The 6,886-nt window shown below is 34.8% G+C and overlaps 1 long non-coding RNA gene across 3 annotated transcripts; it reads right to left on the reverse strand.

Moving 5' to 3' along the window:
- Positions 1 to 741: 741 nt before the first annotated feature.
- LOC110781715 (uncharacterized) lies at positions 742 to 6,459 on the reverse strand. Of its 3 annotated transcripts, XR_008926924.1 has the most exons (7): positions 6,294 to 6,459; positions 5,309 to 5,392; positions 5,150 to 5,202; positions 4,744 to 5,056; positions 4,202 to 4,336; positions 3,536 to 3,667; positions 742 to 977 (listed from the first exon to the last, which is right to left on the reverse strand). It is a non-coding gene; the product is annotated as an uncharacterized lncRNA (long non-coding RNA). The 3 variants fall into 3 exon arrangements; XR_008926923.1 differs by lacking the exon at positions 6,294 to 6,459 and having other exon boundaries at positions 5,309 to 5,506; XR_008926922.1 differs by lacking the exon at positions 6,294 to 6,459 and having other exon boundaries at positions 747 to 977; positions 4,764 to 5,056; positions 5,309 to 5,502.
- Positions 6,460 to 6,886: the final 427 nt, after the last annotated feature.

The raw sequence follows: 6,886 nt of genomic DNA on the forward strand, positions 1-6,886 counted from the left end.
AGTTGTTAAAGTTAGCCTTTTGTTTTATTCAGGAGAAGGGACATGACTACCCAAGGGATTGCGGATGTGGTTAGGAAACTAGCTGAAGTAGTGCAGAACTTAGCACAAAATAGAAATAACCAAGGACTTGATCCAGCTGGTGAAATGTTTAAGAAGGTGGCCCAGAGTAAGCCTCCTTTGTACCAAGGGGAAGTAGACCAAAGTGTACTTGAGAATTGGTTAAGAGAGTTCGATTAGCTTATATTAGCTTTGAATTGCCCAGAAGACCTTAGGGTTAATAGCGTTCACTAGAGGAAAAAACCTCAAGTGCGGGCTCATTTTAAGGGGTTTAGTGCGGGCTTTTACATGTGCAGCACATGGCCTGCCCGCACTTGATGTTTCTCAAGTGCTGCCAAAATATTGGCAGCACTTGATGTTTCAAGTGCTGCCAATTTGGAAAATGAACCCGCACTTGACATATTTTGTGCTGCCAATTTTAGAATATGAGCCCGCACTTGATATATTTGGTGCTGCCAATTTTGAAAATGAGCCCGCACTTGACATATTTGGTGCTTCCAATATTGAAAATGGGCCCGCACTTGATATATTTGGTGCTGCCAAATTTGAAAATGAGCCCGCACTTGACATAAAAATGGGCAGCACAAGCATAAAAATGAGCCGCACTTGGCCTATAAATGAGTCGCACTTGATCTAGATTTGTTGTATAACCGATTTCCCTGGACGACGCCATTGATTAACCTCTATACGTCATATAAAAAGTATCCAATTATATAGATAATTAAATTAAATAGTATATAATTGTAAATATAAAAGTCGATTACATTACAATTATATGAAAAACTAGCTAGCATACATAATTTAAGGTTCATTACAAGAAAATATCAAAGACAATCATTGGTAATGAATTTTGCCAACATTTCTCGAACTTCATCTATCTCGTCAAAGGTGAAAGGCCGCTCCCTCGGATTATTGAATACCTTAAAAAGATCAACCATCAAACAATATATATACACATTAGTTATATTATAAATATTGAATCGTACAATAAATTAAAACTTAATTTGTACAGAACAAAGAAATAATGAACCGTATAATAATAAAATTGGTTAATTTCGGTCCCAACTTTCATCTAATGAACTTAAATAAATATTTTAAAGTCCTTTCATGTTTAATAAACTTAGTTTTATGTTTCAAAGACTCATTCTCACCCATTTTGGTGAAGTTATGCACATTTAAGTCTCGTTAGTTCATTATCGGTCACATTTTGACTAAAATGGTTAATTTCGGTTCCAACTTTCAACTAATGAACTTAAATGAGTATTTTAAAGTCTTTCCATGTTTAATACACTTAGTTTTATGTTTCAAAGACTCATTCTCACCCATTTTGGTGAAGTTATGCACATTTAAGCCTCGTTAGTTCATTATCGGTCACATTTTGACTAAAATGGCTAATTTCGGTCCCAACTTTCAACTAATGAACTTAAATAAGTATTTTAAAGTCTTTACATGGTTGATACACTTAGTTTTATATTTCAAATACTAATTCTCACCCATTTTGGTGAAGTTATGCTTATTTAAGACTCATTTGATCATTATCGGCCACATTTTGACTAAAATGGCTAATTTCGGTCCCAACTTTCAACTAATGAACTTAAATAAATATTTTAAAGTCCTTTCATGTTTAATAAACTTAGTTTTATGTTTCAAAGACTCATTCTCACCCATTTTGGTGAAGTTATGCACATTTAAGCCTCGTTAGTTCATTATCGGTCACATTTTGACTAAAATGGTTAATTTCGGTTCCAACTTTCAACTAATGAACTTAAATGAGTATTTGAAAGTCTTTCCATGTTTAATACACTTAGTTTTATGTTTCAAAGACTCATTCTCACCCATTTTGGTGAAGTTATGCACATTTAAGCCTCGTTAGTTCATTATCGGTCACATTTTGACTAAAATGGCTAATTTCGGTCCCAACTTTCAACTAATTAACTAAAATAAGTATTTTAAAGTATTTACATGGTTGATACACTTAGTTTTATATTTCAAATACTAATTCTCACCCATTTTGGTGAAGTTATGAACATTTAAGACACATTTGATCATTATCGGCCACATTTTGACTAAAATGGCTAATTTCGGTCCCTACTTTCAACTAATGAACTTATATGAGTATTTTAAAGTTTTTCCATGTTTAGTACACTTAGTTTTATGTTTCAAAGACTCATTCTCACCCATTTTGGTGAAGTTATGCACATTTAAGCCTCGTTAGTTCATTATCGGTCACGTTTTGACTAAAATGGCTAATTTCGGTCCTAATTTCCAACTAATGAACTTAAATGAGTATTTTAAAGTCTTCCCATGTTTAATACACTTAGTTTTATGTTTCAAAGACTCATTCTCACCATTTTGGTGAAGTTATGCACATTTAAGCTTCGTTAGTTCATTATCGGTCACGTTTTGACTAAAATGGATAAATTCGGTCCCAACTTTCAACTAATGAACTTAAATGAGTATTTTAAAGTCTTTCCATGTTTAATACACTTAGTTTTGTGTTTCAAAAACTCATTCTCACCATTTTGGTGAAGTTATGCACATTTAAGCTTCGTTAGTTCATTATCGGTTACGTTTAGACTAAAATGGCTAATTTCGGTCCTAACTTTCAACTAATGAACTTAAATGAGTATTTAAAAGTCTTCCCATGTTTAATACACTTAGTTTTATGTTTCAAAGACTCATTCTCACCCATTTTGGTAAAGTTATGCACATTTAAGCCTCGTTAGTTCATTATCGGTCACATTTTGACTAAAATGGCTTATTTCGGTCCCAACTTTCAACTAATGAACTTCAATAAATATTTTAAACCCTTTAAAAGTTTAATACATTTAGATTTATGTTTAAAAGATTCATTTTTACCTACTTTGGTCAATTTATGCACATATAAGACTCGTTTGATCATTATAGGTCAAATTTTCACTAAAATGGGTTATTTCGATCCCAACTTTCAACTAATGAACTTAAATGACTATTTTAAACCCTTTACGAGTTTAATACACTTAGCTTTATGTTTCAAAGACTCATTCTCAACCACTTTGGTGAAATTATGCACATTTAAGCCTCGTTGGTTCATTATCGGTCACATTTTGACTAAAATGGCTAATAACGGTCCCAACTTTCAACTAATGAACTTAAATGAGTATTTTAAAGTCTTTCCATGTTTAATACACTTAGTTTTATGTTTCAAAGACTCATTCTCACCCATTTTGTAATTTTTTCTCGTTTGAACAATTCTATCAAATTAAGAATTGCCACTCTTTAAGATTTTGTAAAGTAGTACTACTTACTCACTCTGATGTTTTCTGTTGATAAGATGTAAGCATTCGAGGAAAGACAAGTATCATATTCAAAAACAGAAAAAAAAAATAAGTGAAGACCGGAAAGTTTTGATATCATACAATTGCATAATAAGTTGATAACAAAAGCCATTATTATATTGCAGGAAAGAATGAAAGATTAACTTGTTGCGTAAAGCTACCTGATCATGCCATGATCTTGATTAGTTCTAGCCACATGCTTGAACATACCCTCAATTATCTCAACATTGGGAGACTGAGTACGCATTGATGCTCGATAACGAGAGATGTCACCATCCCCTGGAGCCTACAACCTGTTAATATGTTGTACATCAAAGTTTAGACCATAAAATGAAATACAGCAACGATGTGTTGAATTTTCAAAAAGTTTCTAACACCAACATCAAATATCCAAAACTAAAGCAATCCCACACCAAGTCCCCCATTGTCACAAGGAGATCAAAAACACAAACAAAACATGTGCAACACAGCAGAAGAACAACCAGCAATAGAAATAGCGGAAACAACAACAACAACAACAACAACAACAACAACATAAATAACATCAACACAGCAATAACAGAAACAACATCAACACATCTTTGTTGTACTTCCTTTAAGTACCGTATGGTAAGAACTAAGAAGTAGTTTCCATGCAACTGTCAGAAGCCCTAGAAAGTACACAACAACCAGATAATCGCTAACTAAAGTAAAAGGAGTAGAAAAACACACGGGTAGAGAAGTAAAAGGGTACAGTATAAGAATATCAAGAACATGTGTTCGGAAACTTAAAAATGTATCAAGAATTCCAGCGGAAGTAGAGGGTAAAGATAGGAAGAAAAGACTACCATCTTCCATAGAAGAGGATCTCTTCGTTCTTTGGGAGTAAGGATATGATCTCGGAGCCTTGAGGCAACTAACCAGGGTTCTCTGTCACCCATGCTCCCAGACATTAAAGCATTATCCTCCAGTGTGTCACAAACCTGTCATTTTTATGAAGAAAAGTTGAATAAATAACGGGTTAAAATATGTCAATACTCAATAATAAGACATACTGTATTAGTTAAATATTGTCATAAGAATGAAGTCAATGAACAGATTACAGAGAACCCTTGGTATATATTTAAAATGAACAATATATAGACCCCTAAATTAGTAATTACAACTAAAATCAAGCATGAAATCTGGAAAGTAAAACGACCAAATTAGGTTAAAAAGTATAATTGGTACAGATAAATATGAAAATCGATCATCAGGACAAAAGAATCAAATAAAATGGAAAGCGCATCAACTGAAATCTCATTTTCAAGCACTGCGTTTGCGACATCTAGCTTTAAGACCCTTTTCTGGTAACATTGCAAACTAGCAACATGAGTTTAAGACAACCAACCATAACCAGCACCCAACAACCTTCTACTGCTGACCAGAACAAAGCACACTTCGGATCTGAGCACCCAGACCAGCTGCTGCAACACTGCATCTGTAGAACTCCAGGAGACTAAATCACCAGAACCTGCTGGTCCGAGCAGCAAGCTACAAAGATCAGACCTGCAACATGTTTGAGTCCTGAGACATAAAACAAAGAGCAGAACTCAAAGAGCAACATGTTTGAGTCCTGCAACATGTTAGGATCCTTCACTTTGCTAAGATTTCTCTTTTTTGTCTTCGACTCAGAACCTGCTACAGATGACGAGGCTGGTTTCCTGAAATCAAGTGTAGAAGGTCTGTTTAGTGTTTACTATCAGCAATCCAAAAACTACCAGTATAATTTCAAATGGTCAATCACAAAATGAAACCTCTCAGTTGGCTTCTTCTTAATCTCAGCTGGTTTTTTCCATGACTGTTGCATCTGAATAGAAAAAGTACACAAGAGAATAACATCTAACATATCACAAACATAGAATGAACCACAAATAGATGAAATCAGATCAATCACAACATGAAAACAACCATACCAAGACTCATCTTGATTTTCGCATCAACACTGCAATTGTGCATGTCAATAAGAGCTACTGGGCACACTGCTTTTGCATTCCTCACTGCCAAAGATATGAAAACAGTCTCTTGTTCAACCAACTTCGCATCAACACTAGCAATCACCAACACATTAGCTAAACAGATCGACATTCAGACTACCTAGCAATATAAACATCACAGTAAACAGAAGTTTAGTTTAGTTTTGTAATTAGTTTTCTATTTAGTCGGCCGCAACCCTAAAACAAAAAAAAATTGGAATCGAATTAGTTTATTTTTGCAATTAGTTTTCTATTTATTCAACAGCAACCCTAAAACAAAACAAAAAAATACACAGCCAGCCAGCACACAAGAGCAATAGCTTCATAAAACCAGACTGCATCCACCAAAGAAGCACAGCATTAAAAACACAAGCAGAAGCAAAACGTGGGCTGACTTGTGCACGTGTAGGTGATATTTTCTTCCCTTCAGATACATATCCCTCACATAGGCCTCCTCACCATTTGATATCTTTGGAGCCTTTGCAGCATCACTCTCAGAAATAGTATAGCACAACACCATAACCAATTCCAGCAATATCGAATACATTATTGACACTTTCGCATTGTATCAAAATGTATCCCATCATTCTACCACCATAATCATAACAGGTTAACAGGTTTACCTTCTCAATTTCATAGTTTCATGAGTAGCCTTAGTGCAAATGTGCAATACAATGAATTTGTCAACTATATGTAGAAAACCACAGCAGAATATACAAACACATCTGAATTTCATAAATTTTAGGCTGGAAACAAAAATTGGGTACCACAATTGTAGTTCTAACTTAGTCAATATCACCACATAAATCTAATGATACAAAAATAATCACGTTTTAGCAGAAAATTACTTGAAAAAACAAATTAAATTCAACAAATGAACAATTAAAATTTGATAATTTCGGAAATCGAAAACAAAAGAGAGAACCTTGGAAAGGACACATTGTCGAAGAGATTGCAAAAGATGAAGGCATTTCTCCAGATCGTAATTAGAATCAACCATGCAATTGAGAAGATCCAATGCCTCTTTTCCACACACTGGTTTAGCTGCTTCCATTTTTTCAGATTGAAGAACAGGAAATTTGGGGGTTTAGCTGCTTCCATTTTTTCAGATTGAAGAACAGCGTTGATGCGGCTAGAAGAGGAAGCCTTCGTCGGTTGGGGGACACCAGCGGTGACGCGACAAGTCGTTGGGTGTGTTCGACGGTGGGTGAACAGCAACAGAGAACGAGAAGGGGAAGGAGGAAGGAGGAAAGCGGGAAACGAAAAAAAATGGAAACCTGAGATTTTATGAAATCTTTTGTGCTGCTTATTTGTAAATGAGCCCGCACTTAACTCAAGTGCTGCCAATTTTCTAAAATGAGCCCGCACTTGTGAAATTGTATTTTTTTCTTTTTTTTTTTAAGTGATCTCAAGTGCTGCCAACTTTCTAAAATGTGCCCGCACATGTGAAATTGTATTTTTTCTTTTTTTTAGTGATCTCAAGTGCTGCCAATTTACTAAATGAGCCGCACTTGATGG

The sequence above is a fragment of the Spinacia oleracea genome, chromosome 2, assembly GCF_020520425.1.
Source record: "Spinacia oleracea cultivar Varoflay chromosome 2, BTI_SOV_V1, whole genome shotgun sequence".
Taxonomy (NCBI): Eukaryota; Viridiplantae; Streptophyta; class Magnoliopsida; order Caryophyllales; family Amaranthaceae; genus Spinacia; species Spinacia oleracea.